Source organism: Ranitomeya variabilis, chromosome 6, assembly GCF_051348905.1.
Source record: "Ranitomeya variabilis isolate aRanVar5 chromosome 6, aRanVar5.hap1, whole genome shotgun sequence".
In the NCBI taxonomy this organism is placed as follows: Eukaryota; Metazoa; Chordata; class Amphibia; order Anura; family Dendrobatidae; genus Ranitomeya; species Ranitomeya variabilis.
Genome location: NC_135237.1, coordinates 174,070,893 through 174,098,790, shown reverse-complemented (window position 1 = coordinate 174,098,790; position 27,898 = coordinate 174,070,893). Strand labels below are relative to the sequence as shown.

The window sequence follows — 27,898 nt, the reverse complement described above, 5'->3', positions numbered from 1 at the left end:
CTGGTCAGATGATGCTTTGTTTAATAACCCAGAATGCACTGGGGCCTCACAAAGGAATTGTCAACAGACAGGAAGTGAAAAAAAAATTGACTAGCAGGTAAATTAAAAAAATAGCTTAGAATTATGGCATCAAATAGATAAGATTTAGATAAAATTTACTTCAGCCTTTAGACCACCCGTTAAATGGCATCTTTTTATCTTTTTCAGCATGGTGATGTATCCTGTGTAGTTGTAAGAATCACACGCCCAATATCTGGCTATTTTTAACTGTTTTCTTAGTTCAAAGCAAAACTGAAAGATTATAATAGTGGCAAAACCACGAGAAAACAAACAGAAACCTTATGTAAATACACCTTATAGGCCCCCCACATACAGATTAGCTGCGTTTGCTGATATCAACAGGTTTAGCAATACCCTAAAGTGTATGAGGGCACCAACCAACCGATCATTCAGAGATGTCGATTGGGCATGTTTGAATTCAGACTGATGATTGCTTTGTTCCCTGGAGATAAGCCCCTATCAAGGATATCTGTTGGCGCTTTTCTCATAGAGAACACAGGAGTGCTTGGCCTAACAACAGTATTGACCAAGACGGCCTTTGGCTAACAGCTATTTGTTGTGTATGGGGGGCTTTAAGGTACCTTCACACCAAACGATCCGTGACGTTGCAGCGTCCTGGCTAGTGATATCGTTGTGTTTGACACGCAGCAGCGATCAGGATCCCGCTGTGAGATCGCTGGTCGTTGCTGAAAGTCCAGAACTTTATTTCGTCGCTGGATCTCCCGCTGACATCGCTGAATCGGTGTGTGACACCGATCCAGAGATGTCTTCACTGGTAACCAGGGTAAACATCGGGTTACTAAGCACAGAGCCGCGCTTAGTAACCCAATGTTTACCCTGGTTACCATTGTAAAAGTAAAAAAAAACAAAAAACACATACTCACATTCCGGTGCCTGTCACGTCCCCCGGCGTCCACTTCCCTGCACTCCTCCTGCATCCTGTGTAAGTGCCGGCCATAAAGCAGAGCGGTGACGTCACCGCTCTGCTCTGTGGGAGATGTTCGGCGCTGACACAGGATGCAGGAGGAGTGCAGGGAAGCGGACGCCGGGCACCGGAATGTGAGTATGTGTTTTTTTTTTACTTTTACAATGGTAACCAGGGTAAACATCGGGTTACTAAGCGCGGCCCTGCACTTAGTAACCCGATGTTTACCCTGGTTACCAGGGGACTTCGGCATCGTTGGTCGCTGGAGAGCCGTCTGTGTGACAGCTCTCCAGCGACCACACAGCGATTAAACAGGGACGCTGCAGCGATCGGCATCGTTGTCTGTATCGCTGCAGCGTCGCTTAGTGTGAAGGTACCTTTAGGCTTTTGTCACATTGAGTTAGATCCTTCTGTCAGAGGTAATGGTCTATAGGATTCCTAAACCTACACTTTAGAGCAAAGGCTCCAACACAACTCACTATAAAGGTATACACCTGCACTGTCCAAAATGCCTCTGTATATGTATTCAATTAGGCAAAAAAAAGGAAAGATCCAGCTACACATCTAAAAATTCCTGGAGCCAAACACCACCAACTTGCTTCTGCAGTTTCCTTACCATTTCGATAGGTAAATAATGGCATACGTCGCCCATAGGTTTGTAGTATGATACTGTATAAATTAGTATTATCTGCCACACTATTCAGATACAACAGATACCAAAAGGATGTAAAAATGGACATGTAGGTTTTTTATTGTCTTTCTTCAAAGGCTTTTAGTGGCATCATTTATTGACAATTTTTACTTACATTTTTCCTGCAGTTTTTGAGGTTTTACAGCAAAGCTAATGAAAAATATAAAAAACTTTAAAAAATTCAATATGAAAAACATACTGTGTTCCCATAAAAACTCCTAAGCACAGGCAAATAACGCCATTTTTGCAGACAAAAAAATTCCTTTAGATATACACTTTTTATTAATGATTCTACGTGTCATTTCAGTACTAGTGATGAGCGAATATACTCGTTACTCGAGATTTCTCGAGCACGCTCGGGGGTCCTCCGAGTATTTTTTAGTGCTCGGAGATTTCGTTTTTAGCGCTGTAGCTGAATGATTTACATCTGTTAGTCAGCATAAGTACATGTGGGGGTTCTCTAGCAACCAGGCAACCCCCCCTTGTACTTATGCTGCTATCAGATGTAAATCATTCAGCTACAGCGCTAAAAACTAAATCTCCGAGCACTAAAAAATACTCGGAGGACCCCGAGCATGCTCGAGAAATCTCGAGTAACGAGTATATTTGCTCATCACTGTTCAGTACATGTCAGATTTACTGGGATAGCTGGAATACCAATCTGGTTAAAGCTGTTTGTTGCGGGTCTGAACAAAGAACCACAGTGCCCTGTATAGTGATCTTCCTCTGGCCGTGACTATGATTGCATCAGTCTATGTTTAGATGCAGGATTATTTCTGTTTGTGTTTCTTTTTCTCCTATAATGATATCCGTCTTAACCTTTTAGGGCAATAAATTGGCCTTGTCTGTATGTACATTGTAAAAGTCTGAGAGATAATCAATGTAATCAATGTGATCAGTCTGTCATTGTCAGCCTAAATTGCTGGTTATTTATTAGCATTCCATTTCTTTCTGGGCTTGACACGCTTAACAGTAGGCTTTCATGTGCTATTTTGGGGTGAAAATTGCATTACAAAATGTTGTCATGATAAATGAAAACATTTATCTAATGTGGGTTCTCTAAAGACAAACATTTCTGATATTTTATAGGATCTGTGTGATTTTTTTTTGAACGAGTTGTAGAGCAGTTTAGTTGTTTTTGTTGTTCATTTTCATTGTTACATTTCATAAAGTATTCTCACCTACAGCATTTTGATATTAAACATTTCCATAGTAGAATCCTACAAATACAGTGACCTTTCCTTTTTTTTACGATCAGTAGGAGAAAGACATGGTCAAAATTTCTTTTAAAAAAGCACCACACCCCCTGTAATCCCCCGACAATCAGCAGATTTCAATGAAAGCTCTCTGCAGATATAGTTATGTAAAGCCCACATCAGATTTCAAATCTCTCTATACAGATTTTCTCTGCCCTGGTTTATAGAGGGGCAGCAGCGATCTATACCAGGCCAACATTTGCTGTGTTACACAGGTGACATCTGCATGTAACAGCAGTGACCAGAGCTAGCGCTGATTGCTGCAGATGAACCTTTTAGATGCCACTGCCAATCATTGAGATTGGAATTTTAAAGGAATGGTTGCCGCTGCGGGTGTACACTGGGTTGCTGATGCATTACCATAGCAGCCTGGAGCATAATGAAGGCCCCATCATTTTCATTGTCATCTTGGTACTGCTATGAAGCCAAATCACAAATAGGGCTTCATAGGAGGATATCAATTTCTTTACATACTGCATTGCAGTAGATAGCATAAGCAATTAAATTATATCAGGATCAACTCTCCTAAGGAGATTGAAACACAATTGAAAATGAAAAATAAAATGTTTAAAAGTACCGTATATACTCGAGTATAAGCCGATCCAAATATAAGCCGATGCACCTAATTTTGCCACGGAAAACTGGGTAAGCTTATTAACTCGAGTATAAGCCGGGTATGCATTGCCCCCTCATCGCTGTCCTGCTATGTGTGGCTCCCCCCGTCCTGTCCTGGTATGTGGCTCCACCGTTTTGTCCTGATATGTGTGACTCCCCCTGTTGTATGCATGGCTCCACGGTCCCACATGGCTCCATGCTCCCGCATGGCTCCAGGGTTCCACATGGCTCCCACACTCCCGCATGGCTCCAGGGTCTCGCATGGCTCCAGGGTCTCGCATGGCTCCCACGGTCCCACACAGCTTACATCCCCCCATCCTACTCACCCTGCTCGCGTGTCCCTTCATCTCTGTCCTGGCGCCAGCAGCTTTTCCTTGTTCCTGTGCTCAGTGGTCACATGGTATGCGCTCCACGCCTATGGGAGTGGAGACACATGCATATTCATTACCTTAATGAGCAGTACCACCTGACCGCTGAGCACAGGAACAGGAAGGGCTGCTGGCACCAGGACAGAGATGCAGGGACGGAGATGCAGTGACGGAGGGTGAGTACTGATGTCTTCTGGAAGCCGATGGCTGCAGTTTTAGTTCCCCCTCTCCCTCCGGCAGTCTGGACAATGACTCGTGTATAAGCCGAGGGGACGTTGTCAGCTCAAAAAATGTGCTGAAAATCTCGGCTCATACACAAGTATACATGGTATTTTTTACAATGTATTAAATATATATATATATATATATATATATATATATATACATACAGCTCTGGCAAAAAAGCAAAAATTAAGAGACCACAGCAAAATGTTCAGTTTGGCTGATTTTTCTCTTTATAGTTATATTTTTGAGTAAAATGTAAATTGTTCTTTTATTCTCTAAACTTCTGAAAACATATCTCCGAATTTCCAAGCAATAAACTTTGAATTTTTTTTATTTTGACAAAGTAAAATGTTCAAAATAAAAACCTCAAATAATGCAAAGAAAACAAGTTCATAATTATTTAGAAACAACAATACTAATGTTTTAGCTCAGCAAGAGTTCAGAAATCAATATTTTGTGGAATAACCATGATTTTTAATCACAGTTTTCATGCGTCTTGGCATGCTTTCCGCCAGTCTTTCACACTGTTTCTGGCCAAAAATGTAAGCAGTTCTTCTTTGTTTGATGGCTTGTGACTATCCATCATCCTCTTGATTACATTCCAGAGGTTTTCAATAGGGTTCAAGTCTGGATATTAATTTTTGCCACAGCTGTATATATATCGTCCTCTTCCCAAAGTTCAAAAGATAAAGATATACAAAAAAAGTAAACATCTTTGTTAGTGGTGTATCTATAAAAATCAGATATTTCAAAGTTTTAAAAGTTTTAAACCTCACGTCAAAACATGAAAAGGCAAAAAAAATCAAGATACCTGAATTGCTGTTTTTTGTTTCCACACTTACCATAAAAAGTGAAATAAAAAGCTGTCAAAATGTCATATGTACCCCAAAGTAGTATCAATAAAAATTCACCATGTAAAAAATAAGCCCTCACAGATGTTGACCATCTGAAAAATAAAAAAGTTACAGATCTCATAAAATGGTGATACAAACCAAATGTGTTTTTTAAAAAATTCTAAATACTTTTAACCTCTAAAATAAAAAAACATTATAAGTTTAGTTCATTTTTCCTGGTTATTGTTACTGCACATTGAATACCACAAAAAAAAAACTAAACTAAAAATATAATGTTGGAATTTCACCATTTTACTCCACTCCGATATTATTTCCCATTTTTCAGTATATTACATGGTAAAATAAATGTTATCATTAGTGATGAGTGAGTGTACTCATTACTCGGGTTTTCCCGAGCATGCTTGGGTGACCTCCGAGTATTTATGACTGCTCGGAGATTTAGTTTTCATCGCGGCAGCTGAATGATTTGCAGCTACTAGCCAGGCTGAGTACATGTGGGGGTTTCCTGGTTGCTAGCGAATCCCTACATCTAATTAAGCAGAACAAGAAAAATGGGTCACAAGGGCCCAAATAAACGACCAAAGTCCATATGAGATAGCTCAAAGTAACCTTTATTAATAAGAGACAAAACAGAGAACAGGTAGGGTAAAATGCCACATGGTGTATACCAATACTGCACAGACGTGTAGGCAGACCAAGGGCGCACGGAGCCAAGGAGAAAAAACCTGCAGCTAATAATATGTAAAAAACAGGACTAGCGCTCCCTATGGGAGAAAAATATATGAATGGCACAAAAATGGGTGCATATATATATATATATATATACATATTACATGGGGGACACAAAATGCACAATGCAAAATACAATATAAAGTCTTAGTCCCACCTGTAACATACCAAACACCACAAAGTCCCGAAAAATAGAGAAGAGTAAGCAGCTCTTAGTTACCTCATCAATAGAGTGCAGGATATGGGGTGGGCACACGGATCCTGGGAGTCTCATATCCTGCACTCTATTGATGAGGTAACTAAGAGCTGCTTACTTTTCTCTATTTTTCAGGACTTTGCGGTGTTTGGTATGTTACAGGTGGGACTAAGACTTTATATTGTATTTTGCATTGTGCATTTTGTGTCCCCCATGTAATATGTATATATATATACACCCATTTTTGTGCCATTCATATATTTTTCTCCCATAGGGAGCGCTAGTCCTGTTTTTTACATATTATTAGCTGCAGGTTTTTTCTCCTTGGCTCCGTGCGCCCTTGGTCTGCCTACACGTCTGTGCAGTATTGGTATACACCATGTGGCATTTTACCCTACCTGCTCTCTGTTTTGTCTCTTATTAATAAAGGTTACTTTGAGCTATCTCATATGGACTTTGGTCATTTATTTGGGCCCTTGTGACCCATTTTTCTTGTTCTGTAGTGTTTTTAGCGATCTGTCCAGTGCATTGGTCCTTCTTTTCAGCACATTACTGACCATCTATTTCCTGTTCATCTACTGATGGCGATATAGCCATTATCATGCTGTTGGTAGTTATGCTTTTGGTTAATTAATGTAATCAAGCAGGCTAGTAGCTGTAAATCATTCAGCTGCCATGATGAAAACTACCGTAAATCTCAGAGCAGTCATAAATACTCGGAGGTCACTCGAGCATGCTTGGGAAAACCCGAGCAACGAGTACACTCGCTCATCACTAGTTATCATTCAAAACTGCAACTTATTTCATAAAAAAACAAGCTCTTATATCTCTATATGGACAGAAAAATAAAAATACAAAAAAAGCAGGCAGCACTCCGTTCTCAGAAAAAATGCAGGACTTTTAATAAACCCACATGTCTCAGCGACGTTTCGGCTCAACTGAGCCTGTCTCAAGCAGTGAGTGTTACATCTTAGTGCATATATATAGGGATATTCTCATCATCCAATTAAAGTGCCATATTATACTTATGTTAACATACATTATTATATAAAGTGCTACTGTGCTTAGGTGTTCATATTAATATTCAGTGATTTGTTGTTCTTATCCGCAGTCACTTCTGCTTACCCACGAGGAGACATGCTGGTAATGGGGGACATCAGCGTTCTACCTTGCACACTGCGCATGTCCCAGTATTTCCTCATACATCACGGCCATGTGAACGGCTAGGGGCCAATCGGATGCAAAGGGCGGTATTTTGCATCCGGCGCATGCGCTGTAGCGTCTAAAAGCGCCATGTTGTGTGTGACAACTACACATCAATTCATTATCGCCATCTTGGTTGTGGAACTTCCTAATTTTTTAGATATTACCACAAGATAAAGCTACAAACAGCGGAATTTGCACATATATATGCGTTTATACCGCCAATTAGTCTATTATTATATTACTATAAAGAAAATATTATTTCAAACGGAATAACTCATTCAAGCTCCATATATGCCACACGGACTTTTTTTATGCTTCATCTCGCCTTGACCACCAGAGCAGACCTTATTACAGACCCCCTCCAGTGGTCACACAGTGTCAATAGGGTGCATTACGCCATTCCTGGCAAAATTGCCTCACCTTATGACCCCTGTATAGCGTCAGCCATATAGTCCCGGCTACCATTTATACCATATCTACACACCCAGGCATGTCATTATTCCATTTGAAAAACTGATAGCTTAATATAATGATACCAGAAATTATTAATACATAATATTATATTTTATTAATACATTAGCCTCTTAACTTCATAACCATGGCTCATAGGTTTTAACAAAAATACATATTTTTAAACTTTTTTAGCATTTTTCAGCAGAGCGCTTGATATCTCCACATCTTCGCATATCTCCTAGGGCATTTTTTGGGGACATGGAAGCACATACCATGGAACCAGGTGTCTTCAACTACACCGTGGAAGATGAAGAGCGTATATTAAGAAACATAGAGGGGGATGCAGCTTTCTTGAAAATTCCCTCACATATGGAATTGAAACATAAGTATATGAATGATATGAAGCGCCTGAATAGTTCACAGTTACATTTAACCACACTGGGACATTATTTAAGGGAGCGCAAAATACCAAGAGGTTTGAGATCCAATATTCGCCCAAATTTGTTTTTTGGTAATATGGCATTCTGCAACAGATTTACACAAATCTATATATATAATTGTCTAAGGGTTTTTCCGTCTGTCTGTCTGTCTGTCTGTCTGTCTGTCTGTCTGTCCTGGAAATCCCGCGTCTCTGATTGGTCGAGGCCGCCAGGCCTTGACCAATCAGAGACGGGCACAGCATGGCGACGATGATGTCATAAAGGTTGCCTTGACCAATCAGTGACGGGCACAGTCTGCCGTGAATTCGCCTCGACCAATCAGCGACGGGCACAGTATCGACGTAGATGTCATAATGGTTGCCATGGCGACGATGATGTCATAAAGGTTGCCTCGACCAATCAGCGACGGGCACAGTCTGCCGTGAATTCTGGAATCATCATTGTCCATATACTACGGGGACATGCATATTCTAGAATACCCGATGCATTAGAATCGGGCCACAGTCTAGTATCTAATAAATATGCTATGGACATAATGTTATTAACCCTGCTGTTCTGTTAGGTCAAAAATGACCGTTTTTGAAATTCTATAATGTTATAAAAATTCAGCGTGTGATTCTGAGACTTGAGGCTCCCTGACTTTTCGTCATTAGGGGGGTACTCTCTGTGGGAATTTTTTTTTTTTTTAATTTTTGTTTACTTTATTTGGTACAATTTTTTTTACACTTGTACTGTTCGGTCAAAAATGACCGATAGGCCTTTATTCAGCTCTCCAGACAATTTTTGACAAAAATAAAGGTGCTATCACCTCATTTTGAACTATATATTGCATCTACTACTATTTATCAATGTATCTGACTACTTTTGGTCAGAACAGATTTACACATACCAACATTTTCAAGTTGCGATACAGCCGACGGATTCGCTTCCAGTATAGCTATGCGCAATTTATTTCACTGGTTTTTATTTACCCTGCTGTTCATATAGATCTAGTTCCATTCAGTTGTCAACATTTCATATTGTAAATCATGATTTTCTGATTTTCCATGTGTTTGCTGGTTGTACAGTATTACACTGTGCAATGCTGTCCACGAAATCCAAGAAATGAGAGTGCAGAAAAAGTGGCCCGACAAATTCGAGAGCATGGTGGAGACGGCGAGCCAACAGCTTCGACCACCACTGATACTGAAACGGCTTCCACCATCGCAACCAGCTGCAAGCGAAAAAGATGCTCATTCTGTCCAACGTCCAGTAACCATAAATCTAATATTATGTGTTGCAAATGTGCAAAATACTTGTGCAAGCGTCATGTAAATTATACATGTGATCAATGCAAGTAATACATTGATCGCATTTATCATTTGTTTTTGACAAAAAACCTTTTTTTTTTTTAAAAGTTTGTATATAGTTTAGAATAAAGAAAAGTTTTTATGTGCAATATGAAGCAAATATTGCAAAAAATGTTAATTTATTTGATTCAAAAAATAAAAGTTTTTGATTTAATTTTTCATCTGATTATTGAAAACCATGTTCACATACAGTAAAACAATGCAACAGGTAATCAAATAACACTTGAATTAGGTACAAATCACAACTTTGTTAGGTCCGGTCAAAAATGACCGGGAACAGTATAAGTGTATAAAAAACAACGTTTTTTGCCATTTTATAGAGAAAAAAGCTTTTTTTTTTTTTTTTTGCCTTTGAAAAAAGTATATCTACATAATGTTTGATATTATTACTTATAGTTAACATTTAGATCAAGATTTTTTTTTTTATCTGCAAAAATAATCAATTTTTACAAAAATCGAAAAAATACCATGTTCCCTTTTGGATATAAAAAAAATATAAAACAAGCTTTGTATTTATTTTTTTTTCTGGTATTTGAACAACCATCTTCACAAGCAATATAATAGTGCAAAAACTGTTTAAAAAAACCACTTAGATTAGCTAAAAATGATTATTTTATAAGGACGGTCAAAAATGACCGGGAACAGTACAAGTGTATGTGAAATCTAAACAGAACAGCAGGGTTAAATGTCGAGTTTTTGCAAGATGAAGTCAAAAAACTGCAACAGAGTACAAGGGAGTTGGAAGAAAAAATACAGGAACTGCTAAATAAAGATGATTGGATACTGTTTAAAGAAAAAGTGGATAGAGATATTTGCAAATTTCGGGGAGAATTGGAGGAAAATAAAAGAAAAAAATGGAGCAGAGATGTTGGGGACTATGAGACTGGTCGGATCTATACTTGGCAAATGGATAACTCAAAAATGCCATGGAAAAGCAGAGGTCCTGTGAGAACGGGAAGAACCAGCACTAATATTGGTAGTTATAAATGCTTTAATGATGACTTTATTTCCTATAGATATGACCAAAACAACAGAAGAAGAAAAAGGCGGGGTGGCAGACGTCAGCACCGGAGGCAAAAAGAAGCCAGAGAAATCCAAAGGGCAACCCCAGAAAACAATAAACCTCAGGAAGAGAGAACAGACCTCATAGTGAACATTTCTAAAAAGGTACTAACGGACATGCAGATTTCAGTACTGAGCAAAGGGTTGAGTTTTAGCCCATGTGCACATATAGACTGGTTTGAGCTACAGCTTGACATTGAACGTTTTCTCAGACAGATTAAATTAAGGGAATGGTTTAGTAGTAAAGATGTAAATGCCAAGATGAAAACGAGTGAGTTTGACTTAAAGTCTGTACAACTAAAGAAAAATAGTAGATTCATCCCACCATCATATTCAGCAGTAATTGAGGCCTTTGAGATGGCAGTAAAAACTGATATTGAGCAATTAAAGAACAAGGCAGGTAAAGAATATATACATCCAAACATACGGAAGGAAGAATTTGAAGCACTGCAGGAACTTGTCCATGACGGCGACATTGTGGTGAAACCCGCAGATAAAGGGGGAGCAGTCGTCGTCATGGACAAGGAAATGTATGTTGCTGAAATTTTAAGGCAATTAAATGATGACAGTGTGTACCAGAGACTAGGGGGTGACCCAAAGTTTGAGATCAACAAAGTGGTTAAAAATTGTTTGAAAGAAGCCTTGGAGGGTGGTGTGATAGACCAGGATCTACATGATTATTTATTTGAAGATAGCCCACGCACCCCGGTGCTTTTTATAAATCCGAAAATTCATAAAACATTGGTTAACCCACCAGGACGACCTATAGTGTCGGGGGTGGGTTCCATCTTCAACAAAATGGGCATCTTTCTTGATAGAATTTTAAACCCTATGGCTAGACAGTGCAAGTCATTTATTAGAGACACGACTGACTTTTTGAATAAATTAGAGGCACTACACCTAGAGGGTGATGTGATACTCGCATCCTTCGATGTGGTGTCTCTTTATACATCCATTGACCACGAGCAGGGTTTGAAAGCAGTGGGGAATAAACTAAATTTGTCAAAGTGCACACTGGAAGGGATAACCTTTTTGCTTGAGATTCTTGAGATTATTTTAAAAAAGAATTATTTTATGTTTGGTGATGCGTTTTTTACGCAAAGACGTGGGACCGCTATGGGGGCCAATATGGCCCCCGCGTATGCAAATTTGGTCATGGAAGTCCTGGAGGAGGACCTCATCTATGTGTCCCACCACTTCCGACATGTTTTGGTGTGGTGGAGATACATAGATGATGTCTTCCTCCTGTGGACAGGGTCTCAGAGTGAACTGGAGAATTTTCATGAATATTTGAACACTATTAATGACACCATTAAATTTACTTTGGTTATGTCTGAGGAAAGTATTCAGTTTCTTGATGTATTAGTCAGTTTAGATAAGGGAGAATTGAGTACTACATTGTTCGTAAAAAATACGGATAAAAACAATCTATTAGTATTTGATAGTCAACACCCACGGTCTATGTTAAGATCTATTCCGCTAAGTCAGATGTTGAGAGTGAGGCGCATTGTTAAAAAGGAAGAAAATCTAGATATGGCGGTAGACTTGATGGTCAAGAAATTCATGAATAGAGGTTACCCTAGAAATCTGTTGGAAATGACTAAGAGGAAGGTATTACAAAAAAGTCGAACTGAACTCATACAGAAGGATATGAGAGAGAAGGATAAAAGTAAAAATAGGCATATTCCATTCGTCACCACATATGGAGAGGAGAGCAAGTTGGTGGCGAATGTAATAATGAAGCATTGGGGGATGTTGGGGAAATGCATGCCGGATGTTAAAGAGTTGAGATTGCCACCTCTATTTTCATACAAAAGGAATAAAAATATAAAAGACTATTTGATCAAATCAGATATAGGCCCCAGCAAGGTGAGTAGACAAATGTTCCCAACAGGTTCTCGTAAAAACGGCTGTTTTCCGTGCCTTAGTTGTGTGAATTGTACACATATGGACAAGGGGGATACTTTTGAGCACCCCATAACAAGAAAGGAGTACACAATTAGGCATTATTTGACATGCAATTCGGACTATGTTATTTACCTTTTAAGTTGCCCTTGCAATCTATGGTATATCGGGGAAACGACCTGCGAATTTAAAGTCAGGATGAATCAGCACCGATATACCATTAGAAAAAAGAGAACTGATCTACCTGTACCAAAGCACTTTATTGACTGCAATCACTCTGAAAGAGATTTAAGATTTAGAATTATAGACAGGGTGCCATTAAATAGGAGAGGTGGTGACAGAGAACAAGTGTTGAAGAAAAGGGAATTAATGTGCATCTACAAATTAAATACACTTAGACCCTCAGGATTGAATGTAGATTTTAAAATGCATGCAATTGTATAAAGAATAGTTTTTCATTCCATTATAATGTTGTTGAAGGCTCTGATATATTGTTTTTATATTTTTGAACTAATCTGTTAGGATGTGTTCCTAATTTTATGTACGTGTTTTTACCTAGGTCATTCTGCTGCCTATGATTGGCTATAAGATTCTGCCCTAGGAGATATGCGAAGATGGGGAGATATCAAGCGCTCTGCTGAAAAATGCTAAAAAAGTTTAAAAATATGTATTTTTGTTAAAACCTACGAGCCATGGTTATGAAGTTAAGAGGCTAATGTATTAATAAAATATAATATTATGTATTAATAATTTCTGGTATCATTATATTAAGCTATCAGTTTTTCAAATGGAATAATGACATGCCTGGGTGTGTAGATATGGTATAAATGGTAGCCGGGACTATATGGCTGACGCTATACAGGGGTCATAAGGTGAGGCAATTTTGCCAGGAATGGCGTAATGCACCCTATTGACACTGTGTGACCACTGGAGGGGGTCTGTAATAAGGTCTGCTCTGGTGGTCAAGGCGAGATGAAGCATAAAAAAAGTCCGTGTGGCATATATGGAGCTTGAATGAGTTATTCCGTTTGAAATAATATTTTCTTTATAGTAATATAATAATAGACTAATTGGCGGTATAAACGCATATATATGTGCAAATTCCGCTGTTTGTAGCTTTATCTTGTGGTAATATCTAAAAAATTAGGAAGTTCCACAACCAAGATGGCGATAATGAATTGATGTGTAGTTGTCACACACAACATGGCGCTTTTAGACGCTACAGCGCATGCGCCGGATGCAAAATACCGCCCTTTGCATCCGATTGGCCCCTAGCCGTTCACATGGCCGTGATGTATGAGGAAATACTGGGACATGCGCAGTGTGCAAGGTAGAACGCTGATGTCCCCCATTACCAGCATGTCTCCTCGTGGGTAAGCAGAAGTGACTGCGGATAAGAACAACAAATCACTGAATATTAATATGAACACCTAAGCACAGTAGCACTTTATATAATAATGTATGTTAACATAAGTATAATATGGCACTTTAATTGGATGATGAGAATATCCCTATATATATGCACTAAGATGTAACACTCACTGCTTGAGAAAGGCTCAGTTGAGCCGAAACGTCGCTGAGACATGTGGGTTTATTAAAAGTCCTGCATTTTTTCTGAGAACGGAGTGCTGCCTGCTTTTTTTGTATATTGATTGGAAGACGACCGGTGGACGGGTGGTCTATGGGCATTGCACCCGAAGCTAAGTATAAGAAGTTGTGCTGTTCCATTTTTTGGGGTATCAGAAAAATAAAAAGATATGGGTCTTAGAATAAGAAGAGCAGAAAAGCAAAAGGCAAAGGTGGAAAATCGAACAATCATGATGGGGTGAAAACAGGTATGCGTCATTATAAAATCAAATCTACACATAGGTGTCACGCTGTAGCACTGCAGGTATATGGAAACTCCACTAGATAGCAGCAAAGTGGAGAGAGGGCTAAAATCCTGCTCAGAGCAGGCCAGCAGAACTGCAGCGAGGCTACCACCAGGTGGCAGCAGAATAGTCAGACAAGCTGGGTCAATACCAGAGAGTAGCGTAGTACCAAGAGAAATCCCAAACACAGAGTCAGAGGAACACCAAAAATTCAGCACCGGTCCATAGCAGAAGGACCAGAAGGAAGAGACAGAATTAGGTGAGAGCCAAAGCAGAGTTGATTACCGGGGAATCCAAACACACAGGGACACACAGAGTCAGGGCAGGGAAAGAGGAATGAACAGACACGGGCAAAGACAGCTAAATGCAGAAGGACAAACCAGGGTTTCACCAGAGCCAGCTACACATGCAGCAGGCAGGAAATATAACTCACTGCCTGCAGGATGCAGCGCAGAGAAATAGCAGACCCAACACCAGAAGAAGGCAGAGAAAGTTAACCCCTGACATGACCAGACCGGGAAAGGATAGGCAAGACCCAAAACCTGGTCTGGATCATGACAGCACCCTCCTCTAAAGGGGGGCCACCGGACCCACAGGTTTCCCAGGAAAACATGCATGAAAAGACCAAACCAACCGATCAGCATGGACTGATCTTGCCGGGACACAAGATCGATCCTCAGGACCGTACTCCTTCCAATGTACCAAGTACTGAAGCAAACTGCAAACCATTTGAGAATCAACAATCCGTTCAACTTCATACTCAGTTTGTCCTTCCACAGAGACAGGAGGTGGAGGGGGTGGAGACCCAGCAGAGGAAGGTACAAATGACTTAAGAAGAGACTTATGGAACACATTGGAGATACTAAGTAACGGACGTAAGCGTAAATGAAAGGCAACTGGATTGACAACCTCAATGATCTCGACAGGACCAATAAACTTGGGACCTAGCTTAACAGAAGTAAGTCTCAGACGTATGTTCTTGGTAGACAACCACACTTTAGCTCCAACCAAAAATTTAGGTCCTACAGATCGTCGCTTATCAGCAAAATGTTTCTGTTTGCCCTGAGCTGCCCCAATGTTCTTCTTGACCTCCCTCTAAACCTCCCCCAACCGTTGAACAGCCGAATCAGCCCCTGGACACCACGAATCCAGCCTGGAAAACTCACCAAAATGGGGGTGAAAACCGTAGTTACAGAAAAATAGAGAAGTGCCAGTGGACTGATTAACCCGATTATTAAATGCGAACTCAGCCACGGGCAATGAGTAACACTAATCATCCTGCTGGGACGTGGCAAGACACTGCAAAATCTGTTCTAGTGCCTGATTGGCCCTATCTGTCTGACCGTTGGTCTCGAGATGGTAGGCAGAGAAGGTCAAGCTAATACCCAATCTCTTACAAAACGCCCTCCAAAATTTGGACACGAATTGCACCCCTCTGTCACACACTAAATTCAGAGGCACACCATGCAACTGCACAATGTGATCAATAAACAACTTAGATAGTGTTTCAGCGTTAGGTAGTCCTGCCAAAGGAACAAAATGCACCTGTTTGCTAAATCTGTCAACCACTACCCAGACAACAGTTTTGCCATTGGAAAGAGGGAGATCAGTGATAAAATCTATGGACAAATGAGTCCAAGGTCTATCCGGAATTGGCAATGGCACCAATTCCCTGGCCGGCCGGTTATGGGAGACTTTAGCACAGGCACACGTATCACAAGCAGACACAAACACGGTGATGTCAAAAGAGGACCACCAAAACAGTCTAGCAATAGCTGTCCAGGTGGCCGTGACTCCCGGATGTCCACTGAGAGCAGATTCATGGAACTCCTAGAGAACCCTCAATCGATACTACAATCTACAATCTGGTTTCCGCCCCCATCCCTCAACTGAGACTGCCCTGACCAAAATCACTAAAGACCTACTTACCGCCAATGCTACTGGACAATACTCTGTACTCCTCCTTCTAGACCTGTCCTCTGCTTTTGACACAGTTGACCACTGCCTCCTACTACAGATCCTCTCCTCCTTTGGCATCAAAGACCTCGCCCTATCCTGGATTGCCTCGTACCTTTCCAACCGCACATTCAGCGTCTCCCACTCCCACACTACCTCCTCATCCACCCTCTCTCTGTTGGAGTCCCCCAAGGCTCTGTTCTAGGACCCGTACTCTTCTCAATCTATACACTTGGCTTGGGACAACTCAAAGTCCCATGGATTCCAGTACCACCTCTATGCTGATGACACTCAGATCTACCTCTCTGGCCCAGACGTCACCGCTCTGCTGTCCAGAATCCCAGAGTGCCTATCAGCTATATCCTCCTTCTTCTTCTCTCGATTCCTCAAACTCAATGTGGACAAATCTGAACTCATCATCTTTCCTCCATCCCACAGATCTTCCATACCTGATCTATCTATCACCATTAATGACATCACGCTTTCCCCCGTACCGGAAGTCCGCTGCCTCGGAGTAACCTTCAACTCTGCCCTGTCCTTCAAACCGCACATCCAAGCTCTTTCCACCTCCTGTCGCCTCCAGCTCAAAAATATTTCCAGAATCCGTCCTTTCCTCAACCTTCAATCTACTAAAATGCTTGTGCATGCCCTCATCATCTCCCGCCTTGACTACTGCAACATCCTTTTCTGCGGCCTCCCTGCTAACACCCTTGCACCTCTCCAGTCCATCCTTAACTCTGCTGCCCGACTAATCCATCTCTCTCCTCGCTACTCCTCCGCTTCCCCCTATGCAAATCTCTTCACTGGCTCCCATTCCCTCAGCGTATCCAGTTCATATTGCTAATACTGACATACAAAGCCATCCATAACCTGTCTCCTCCATATATCACTGAACTAATCTCCCGATATCTTCCCTCACGTAATCTCTGGTCCTCCCAAGACCTCCTTCTCTCCTCCACACTTATTCGCTCCTCATCCAATCGCCTCCAAGACTTCTCCCGAATATCCCCCATCCTCTGGAACTCTCTGCCCCAACACGTCCGACTATCAACCACATTCGGATCCTTCAGACGGAACCTGAAAACTCATCTCTTCAGGAAAGCCTACAGCCTGCACTGACCACGCTGCCTCCTCATCACTACCGAAACTACCACCTCACCAATACCGGAGCTCCTGCAACCTCCAACCTACTGTCTCCTTCCCCATAATCCTGCAGAATGTAAGCCCGCAAGGGCAGGGTCCTCGCCCCTCTGTATCAGTCTGTCATTGTTAGTTTGTTTACTGTAAGTGATATCTGTAACTTGTATGTAACCCCTTCTCATGTACAGCACCATGGAATCAATGGTGCTATATAAATAAATAATAATAATACTGAACTGGGACGAAGAGCTTGTTATCGGGCAATGACAGAGGAGCAAGAGACTGAGCCTCACTAATTTCAAGTTCCAATTCAGAAGACAGCCCAGCCACAACCACCCCATGCTGAAGAATGGAGGGAGGAGGTTCGGGAGGAGATATCAGATCCAAGCTGCGAAATAAGGCATCGGCCTTAACATTCTTGGAACCAGGCCGAAAGGTGATAGAAAAATGAAAACGTGAAAAAAGTGACCACCTCGCCTGTCTAGGAGTCAAGTGTTTGGCAGACTCAATGTAAGACAGGTTCTTGTGGTCCATAATCACCGTTATCCGATGAACTGCCCCTTCCAAAAAATGCCTCCATTCTTCAAAAGCCAAATTTATGGCTAATAACTCCAATTCCCGACATCGTAATTTCTCTCAGCAGGAGAAAATTTCTTGTAGAAAAAGGCACAAGGTCTTAAGTTAGTCAAAGTGACATGTCCCTGAGACAGCACCGCGCCCCCTCCCACCTCCGATGTGTCCACCTTTACAATGAATGGTTCAGATGGATCAGACTAGACCAACACAGGAGCAGACACAAAACATTTTTTTAATGTAGAAAAGGCTTCAACTGCCAGAGACGACCAGTTTTTAAGATCAGCCCCCTTACGAGTGAGATCAGTGAGAGGCTTGACCACCTGAGAAAACCCCTTAATAAATTTGCGATAATAATTGGCAAAACCCAAAAAACGATGAAGACGCTTGAGGTCTCTGCATTGCACCCAATCAACAATGGCATGTACCTTTCCAAGGTCCATATGAAACCCATTGGTAAAAAGGATGAACCCTAGAAAGGACAGCTCTTGGACACAAAATGAACACTTCTCATGTTTAGCAAACAGAGAGTTCTCCCGTAACCTCTAAGAACTGCACGTAAATGACCCATGTGAGATTCTTTGTCAGATGAAAATACAAGAACGTCATCTAAAAAGAAAAAAATGGGATAAAAAGGTGGATTAACCCTGCGTTGCTTGAAATATAGAAGTCCAAATGGATATTCAAATGAAAAAGTGGCTTTATTCAATGCGTTTCGGAGTACTATGACTCCTTCATCGGGAAACTACAAAAGTACATACTTTCTTTTTTCTTTTTACTCTGGCTGGTCAGGAAGAGACCAGTGGATCTGCAGCAGCTAATATTTCTATGAGCCTGTGTTTAGGCTCTATCTGGTGAGTAAAATCTGATTAGAGGTATCTCTTAATACCCAGATAAGACCCTATTGCGCTTTTACTTTCCATCCAGATTTTTATTGAAGAACATCATCTAGATATACCACCATAAAGCACCCAATGAAGTCACAAAATACATCATTAATTAAATTTTGAAAAAACGCTGGCGCATTCGTGAGACCAAGGGCATGACCAAATTTTCAAACAAACCCTCAGAGGGGAGAAATGCCATCCCCCCCTCCCAAATACGGATAAAATTATATGCTCCTCGGAGGCCCAACTTGGAAAACCACTTAGCCCCAGATAATTGGTGGTAAAGATCTGGAATAAGTGGAAGGGGGAAGGTATTTCTCACCGTGATTTTGACAAAAAAGAATCCAGCAGCCACAGGAGAGACAGAGGGACAGATGTGAACTTTACGTAAACTTTCTGAGATATAATCTTTCATAGCGGTACGTCCCGGGCCGGAAAGATTGTACAATCGGTCCTTGGGCAATTTAGCCCCCGGAATGAGATTAATAGTACAATCATAGGGCGATGTGGTTGCAAGACCTCAGGCTCTTTTTCGGAAAACACATCCTTTAAATCTATCAGGTGCTCTGGAATACCCTCCAGATTAATGTATGACACCAGAACAGCAGAAAGACAACCATTTGAACAATTAGGACCCCGTTTCACAATATCCCGAGATTCCCAGTCAATATCAGGATTATGCAACTGTAACCAGGGGAATCCCAACAACAGTCCCGCTGGAAGATTATCCAGAACTAGTGTTGAGCATTCCGATACCGCAAGTATCGGGTATCGGCCGATACTTGCGGGTATCGGAATTCCGATACCGAGATCCGATACTTTTGTGGTATCGGGTATCGGTATCGAAACAACATTAATGTGTAAAACAAAGAATTAAAATAAAAAATATTGCTATACTCACCTCTCCGACACAGCCTGGACCTTACCGAGGGAACCGGGAGCCTTCTTTGCTTAAAATGCGCGCTTTTACTTCCTTCCGCGACGTCACGGCTTGTGATTGGTCGCGTGCCGCCCATGTGGCGGCGACGCGACCAATCACAGCAAGCCGTGACGTAATTTTCAGGTCCTCAATGCCTAATTCTAGGCATTCAGGATTTTAAAATTACGATCCGGCTTGTGATTGGTCGCGTCGCGGTCACATGGGCGACGCGACCAATCACAAGCCGTGACGTCACGGGAGGCAGGAAACGCGCGCATTTTTAAAATTACGTCACGGCTTGTGATTGGTTACGTGCCGCCCATGTGACCGCAACGCGACCAATCACAGCAAGCCGTGACGTAATTTCAGGTCCTGAATGCAGAAATAGGCATCAGGACCTGAAATTACGTCACCCCTGACATGACCAGACCGGAAAAGGAGAGGCAAGACCTAAAACCCAGTCTGGATCATGACATAGGAACAGTATGGATCCCTAAAGGGGTTTCCACTACTCGGACAACTCCTTCTGAATATTCCCCCCCACAGTAAAATATTAACACCTGCACTCACTTCCAGTGTTGGCGCCATTCCAGTGGTGTCACATCATAATATTACCAATGCATCATAAGTCACCCTGAAAAATTGCTCCTATGGCAACTGATTTGATGACATACGAGGCTCTTCTCAGCAGTGGCAACATCCTTTTGCTTGGCAATGGTTGCAGAGAAAAGCAACAAGTGCATCAGGCCTGTTGTTTTAAAGCACATTGCAGCCAAAAGTAGTTTAGAAATGTTATCAAGTGACCATAAACTGACTGCAATCATTCTATAAAAATGTTGTAAGTATACGTAGTTAAAAAAATAATAATCTTTAATTTCCCACTATCATTAATTAATAAGTTTTTGCATATTAAGGGGAAGGGATAAGCCAGAGCCATGTCTGTAAATATACTGGAAAGCTGACAGCTAACCATGCTCTAAATGTCTGATATCTTCTTAGTTTATCAAGTGAGATGTCATTCATCACTGTACCTGTTGGCCTGGTTGATCTCATCTTCGAATGATCTTACCAGTAAAAGCTTTTTTTATCATGTATAGTCTAGACATGTCATTGATAAAATGTATTCTTCATTGACAATAGCCTCCATCTTTGTTAATGTCATGTGGGACTGTAGCCTTTTATTGTACTGAAAAAAACAATCCATCAGATCTATAGTATACAGAAATATATGACATTTTATGGAAGAGAGGTCCCAAGACCATGTATATGTATATAGATTATGGGAAGGAATTGACCAGAGAGTCTCAGCTTCTGCTTAAATCATAAATAAATTATCTCACACTTAGATTCTGCAAAAGATTTTTGCAAATATACTGAATGCCTTTATATAATGTACACTCACCGGCCACTTTATTAGGTACACCATGCTAGTAACGGGTTGGACCCCCTTTTGCCTTCAGAACTGCCTCAATTCTTCGTGGCATAGATTCAACAAGGTGCTGGAAGCATTCCTCAGAGATTTTGGTCCATATTGACATGATGGCATCACACAGTTGCCGCAGATTTGTCGGCTGCACATCCCAAAGATGCTCCATACAAGGCAGGATGGATCCATGCCTTCATGTTGTTTACGCCAAATTCTGACCCTACCATCCGAATGTCGCAGCAGAAATCGAGACTCATTAGACCAAGCAACGTTTTTCCAATCTTCTACTGTCCAATTTCGATGAGCTTGTACAAATTGTAGCCTCAGTTTCCTGTTCTTAGCTGAAAGGAGTGGTACCCGGTGTGGTCTTCTGCTGCTGTAGCCCATCTGCCTCAAAGTTCGACGCACTGTGCGTTCAGAGATGCTCTTAGGCCTACCTTGGTTGTAACGGGTGGCGATTTGAGTCACTGTTGCCTTTCTATCAGCTCGAACCAGTCTGCCCATTCTCCTCTGACCTCTGGCATCAACAAGGCATTTCCGCCCACAGAACTGCCGCTCACTGGATTTTTTTTCTTTTTCGGACCATTCTCTGTAAAACCCTAGAGATGGTTGTGCGTGAAAATCCCAGTAGATCAGCAGTTTCTGAAATACTCAGACCAGCCCTTCTGGCACCAACAACCATGCCACGTTCAAAGGCACTCAAATCACCTTTCTTCCCCATACTGATGCTTGGTTTGAACTGCAGGAGATAGTCTTGACCATGTCTACTTGCCTAAATGCACTGAGTTGCCGCCATGTGATTGGCTGATTAGAAATTAAGTGTTAACAAGAAGTTGGACAGGTGTACCTAATAAAGTGGCCGGTGAGTGTATACTCCATTGGCTGTAGCTTTATTAATATAGTGATGTACTGTGGTTTAGGATCACATAACTATATAACAGTATATATAACAGTATATAACTATTTTTAACACAGTTATATAAATAATACACAGCTGTATACAGTGGCATGTAAAGGTTTGGGCACCATTGGTCAAAATTACTGTTATTGTGAACAGTTAAGCAAATTGAAGATGAAATGATCTCTAAAAAGCCAAAAGTTAAAGATGACACATTTCCTTTGTGTTTTAGACAAAAAATATATATATATATTCATCTTTTAAATTTTAAAAATTGCCAAAAAGAAAATGGGCCAATTCAAAAGATTGGGCACCCTACATAGTTAGTATCTAGTAGCACCCCCTTTTGCAAGTATCACAGCTTGTAAATGCTTTTCGTAGCAGCCAAGAGTCTTTCAATTTTTGTTTCATACACTCTTCCTTGGCAAATTCTTCCAGTTCTTTGAGATTCCTGGGTGAGATTCCTGCTATTTTGAGGTTTCGCCACAGATTTTCAATGATGTTCAGATCAGGGGACTGTGTGGGCCATTGTAAAACCTTCAGCTTGCGCCTTCTGAGGTAGTCTATTGTCGATTCTGATGTGTGTTTAGGATCATTATCCATTTGTTGAAGCCATTTTCTTTTCAACATTAGCTAATTTTTTTACAGATGATATTATGTTTACATCAAGAATTTGTTGACACTTCATTGAATCCATTCTTCCCTCTACCCGTGAAATGTTCCCTGTGCCATTGGCTGCAACACAATCCCAAAGCATGATTGATCCGACCCCCATGCTTTCAGCATGATAATGATCCTGAGCACACCGCCAGGGCAATGAAGGAGAGGCTTCGTAAGAAGCATATGAAGGCCCTGTAGTTGCCTAGCCAGTCTCCAGATCTCAACCCCATAGAAAACCTTTGAAGGGAGTTAAAAGTCTGTGTTGCCCAGCGACAGGCCCAAAAACATCACTGCTCTAGAGGAGATCTGCATGGAGGAATGGGCCAACATACCACTAACAGTCTGTGCCAACCTTGTGAAGACTTGCAGAAAACATTTGACCTCTGCCATTGTCAACAAAGGATATATAGCAAAATATTGAGATGACCTTTTGTTAATGACAAAATACTTATTTTCCGCAATAATTTGCAAAATAAATCTTGCCAAATCAGACAAGGTGATTTTCTGGATTTGTTTTCTCATTTTGACTCTCATAGTTGTGGTCTACCTATGATGTCAATTACAGGCCTCTCTCATCTTTTTAAGTGGGAGAACTTGCACAATTGGTGGCTGACTAAATACTTTATTTCCCCACTGTAGCTCTTTGGAGCTCTAATGTATGCAGTATGCTAATTTTGATAATTAGATTAATGAATTGCAGTTTATTTGAAGTCCAACAGATAACGAGCAAATCAGGATATTATAGTGATTTTTGTCGAACGGTGACATTCTATCTGCTACAAGTGACAAATACAGTTCAGGTAAGTTTACAACAGAACTCATTACTAAACTTCTGTGGCTCTCTAGAGGATTCCCATTTGTAACACACTGACAAATGTATTTTTATTTCAAAAGGTAAAGTAGATTCACATGCAGTGACAAACTGCCAATTGTACAAATCACTATGGGGACATTAAGTTGGGAGGGCCCATCAATGTCTAGCATCTCAATTTCAACAGTATCTACATACAATGGTGGAACAGGGAGCAATCAACTCTCTGCTCTACCATTCATCCTTTGCAACTGAGTATCAGTGCAGTAGATTTGATAACATCACTGAATTATGCTGTGTGGAGCTTCAGTCCACACACAGCATAGATTGGAGTAAAACATTTGGGGAATGGGGCTTTTTTTGCCAATCAGTAATCTAAGAAGGCGCTATGAGGCTACAGCACCCCAGGGTCCTGGTCGTTGCAGTAATACCATTCTCCTCTAGGGGGAGTGATGTTACATCTGAAGGCAATAAAGGAGATCTATTTACCAGGTATCACAAACCATACAACACACTTCACACTCCAGCCCACCAGGGGGAGCTATGCTCCTATTTATTAGGGCACTCTTCACAATAAGGTAAAACTGGTGGTCTGGATAGGAAGTTAGGCAGAAGCTGACTGGGCTTCTCCCAGGCAGCACCTGTCAGGCAGACAGAGAGGGAGGAAGAACACCTAATAGCTGCTGACAGAGTGCATCCCTGACAGGGGTGGGATCCTGTCAGAAGCCTAGACAGAAGGCCACGGAGCTGGGTTGGCCCGGCATGCGGCAGCATCTTAAGAAAGAGACATGAACAGCGAATTGTATTGTAGAGGGTGAGAAATGAAGTCATAGCAAAAGGGGAGGAAACCAGAAGGAGTTCTGCCCTGCAAAAGGCTGCCTCCATCGGAGGCGCAGGATCTGGTAGCCGGAACACCGATGGAGCAACAGTCTCCAAGCCTTGCTCCAGAGACCGGCAGGACAGATAATTCCACGTTACCTGCCTGACCTATACCCAGAAGGCACGGTGGCAACTTGTGGGGGCTGGGGCGCTCTAGAGTCCCTGTAAAAAGCCTCAGGCCATCAGTCATACGGGTTGTTCCTATCCATTTGGGGGACAGAGAGAAAGACATAACATCTAGAACATCTACAACAGTTGTGAGGACCTTATGAGAGGCTCAGCAGTAAGGTACTACAACACCCAGGTGCTAGAGGAAGGCTACTGATTTCCACCTGGATAACGGGACTCTGGATTTGCCTTCAGACTGGCTGGACTCTGCCTGCCCTGTGATCTGGTGTTCTGGACTGTGGATGCTGAAGCCTTCAGTAAAAAGGTAAAGAGACTGCAACCTTGTGTCCTCGTTCCTCACACCATCCACCATCTACACATTGGGAAGCCCTGGGGATACACTTCACCTGTAGGAAGGTGTAACATCTAACTGTCATAACATCACCCCAGTGGACCCCTTAAAGCAGCGTCGGTCACCCTGACCGAATACCACAGGTGGCGTCATGAACATTATCCCTTTAAAGACCTTTCCCCCATTTACAACGGACGTCTCTAGGTCCACGGACCGGGTCAGCCACACAAACATCCCCCTTGAGAACCCAAGGACCCGGTACTGAGTACCCCACTGCCCTACTGGGGGCGCTCCAACTTTGGCTTCACGAACAGGATCTACTTAAGCCTGAAAATCGGGTCATGTGCGCCTAAGAACTGTGCCAGAATTGTATTTGAACTGTGATTTGCTGAAAGACTGTGTATTGCAAAAGACCGCCAAAATTCCCACCAAAACTGCCGCCATTACAGCGCCACGAGGAGCACAGGAGAAGAAGAATGGTGTGTCATCGTGGGTGTGAACGAAGTGAGAAGCGCGAAAAATAATGGCCGCCCAGTCCAAATATCTCTGTACCTTGAGGACGTGTCCGTCAGCAGCCGAGATCCGCCTCCTAATACTCAATGGCAGGCGGAGACAAAGAAAAGGAAACCACCCCAGGAGAAGAGAGCGTGAAAAGGACGAGGAAGGACCAAGCCACATGGTGGACACCATGACGAGCCACCCGGAGCCGGACTGAGGGGTCGGAGCAGAGGACTCCCCCAGCCACCTGGAGAGGCACCGCAACCAGGCATCCAGATGGAACTGACTTCCTGCAGGCCGGAGTGGACAAGCTGATCGACCAGCTCCTGCAGCTGCGGGTGAACACCAAGGCCACATGCCAGACAACTCCTGCGGAGGACCCACCGGTACCACCTCCAACACCGCTCCCTGCACCGCTTCCAGAGCCGACGTCACCAACATCCCCCTTGAGAACCGAAGGACCCGGTACCGAGTACCCCACTGCCCTACTGGGGGCGCTCCAAGGCCTCATAATGTATGTGGAGGTCACTGCGGGGGCTTCATAATGTGTGTGGGGAAACTTTACATGGATCATACAATGAGGAGTCACTGCTTTGCCCTCATGTTCTCAACATTGAAGTCAACTACTACTTTTAATGCAACTCTGTGCAAAAGTAACACTTTAGTGGGCGGCAAAAACATAGGTATACCCCTGTTTAACCCCTTCATGACCTTGGGATTTTCCGTTTTCCCGTGTTCGTTTTTCACTCCCCTCCTTCCCAGAGCCATAACTTTTTTATTTTTCCGTCAATTTGGCCATGTGAGGGCTTATTTTTTGCGGGACAAGTTGTACTTTTGAACGACATCATTGGTTTTACCATGTCGTGTACTAGAAAATGGGAAAAAAATTCCAAGTGCGGTGAAATTGCAAAAAAAGTGCAGTCCCACACTTGTTTTTCGTTTGGCTTTTTTGCTAGGTTCACTAAATGCTAAAACTGACCTGTCATTATGATTCTCCAGGCCATTACGAGTTCACAGACACCTAACATGACTAGGTTATTTTTCAAGTAAGTGGTGAAAAAAAATTCCAAACTTTGCAAAAAAAAAGCGCCATTTTCCGATACTCGTAGCGTCTCCATTTTTCGTGATCTGGGGTCAGTTGAGGGCTTATTTTTTGCGTGCCAAGCTGGCGTTTTTAATGATACCATTTTGGTGAAGATACGTTCTTTTGATCGCCCGTTATTGCATTCAATGTCGCGGCGACAAAAAAAACGTAATTCTGGCATTTCGATTTTTTTCTCGTTACGCCATTTAGCGATCAGGTTAATGCTTTTTTTATTGATAGATCGGGCGATTCTGAACGCGGCGATACCAAATATGTGTAGGTTTGATTTTTTTTTTATTGATTTATTTTGATTGGGGCGAAAGGGGGGTGATTTAAACTTTTATATATTTTTTATTTTTTTCACTTTTTTTTTTACTTTTTTTTTTAACTTTTGCCATGCTTCAATAGCCTCCATGGGAGGCTAGAAGCTGGCACAGCACGATCGGCTCTGCTACATAAGGCCATGTTCACACGCTGCGGTTTTTACCGCGGAACCGCCGCGATTTTGATGCTGCGGGTCCGCAGCAGTTTCCATAGCGTTTACATTAACATGTAAACCCTATGGAAACCGCAAACCGCAGTGCACATGCTGCGGGAAAAACCGCGCAGAAACGCAGCGGTTTACAACCCGCAGCATGTCACTTCTTTGTGCAGAATCGCTGCGATTCTGCACCCATAGGAATGCATTGAACCGCTTACTTCCCGCATGGGGCTGTGCCCACGTTGCGGGAAGTAAGCGGATAATGTGCGGGTGGTACCCGGGGTGGAGGAGAGGAGACTCTCCTCCAGGCCCTGGGAACCATAAAATAGTGTAAAAAAAAGAATTAAAATAAAAAATGAAGCTATACTCACCTCTCAGCGCTGCCCGCGGCCGTCCGGTCTCAGTTGCTGTGCCGAACAGGACCTGTGGTGACGTCGCGGTCACATGACCGTGATGACGCCGCGGTCACATGACCGTGACGTCACGAAGGTCCTTGTCGGCACAGCCGCTTGCAGCGCCGGGGAGATCGCGACGTCAGAGGGTGAGTATAGCCAATTTTTATTATTTTTTACATTACTATTGATGCTGCATATTGCTGCATATGCAGCATCAATAGTACAGCAGTAATCCCGCAGCGGAAACCGCGGAACAAACCGCGATAAATCTGCAGGGATAACCACAGCGGTTTTGCCCTGCAGATTTTCAATTCCGCTGCGGGATTAACCCGCAGAGGAACCCGCAGCGTGTGAACATGGCCTAACAGCGATCATCAGATCGCTGCTATGTAGCAGAAAATCAGGTGTGCTGTGAGCGCCGACCACAGGGTGGCGCTCACAGCTGCCGGAGATCAGTAACCATAGAGGTCTCAAGGACCTCTATGGTTACCATTATGAAGCATCGCCGACCTCCGATCATGTGACGGGGGTCGGCGATGACGTCATTTCCGGCCGCCCTGCCGGATGGAGTAGTTAAATGCCGCTGTCTGCGTTTGACAGCGGCATTTAACTAGTTAATAGCGGGC

At 42.4% G+C, this 27,898-nt stretch overlaps 1 protein-coding gene and 1 long non-coding RNA gene across 3 annotated transcripts in view; one reads left to right on the top strand and one right to left on the bottom strand.

The window, feature by feature from the left end:
* The window catches only part of POU6F2 (POU class 6 homeobox 2), an 854,440-nt gene that overhangs the window by 795,637 nt on the left and 30,905 nt on the right, over positions 1–27,898 (bottom strand). The gene's annotated exons all lie outside the window — the stretch shown is intronic.
* LOC143781047 (uncharacterized) lies at positions 44–13,370 on the top strand. Of its 2 annotated transcripts, none has more exons than XR_013216518.1 (3): positions 44–97; positions 10,384–10,534; positions 12,894–13,370. It is a non-coding gene; the product is annotated as an uncharacterized LOC143781047 (long non-coding RNA). The 2 variants fall into 2 exon arrangements; XR_013216517.1 differs by lacking the exon at positions 44–97 and adding an exon at positions 10,071–10,307.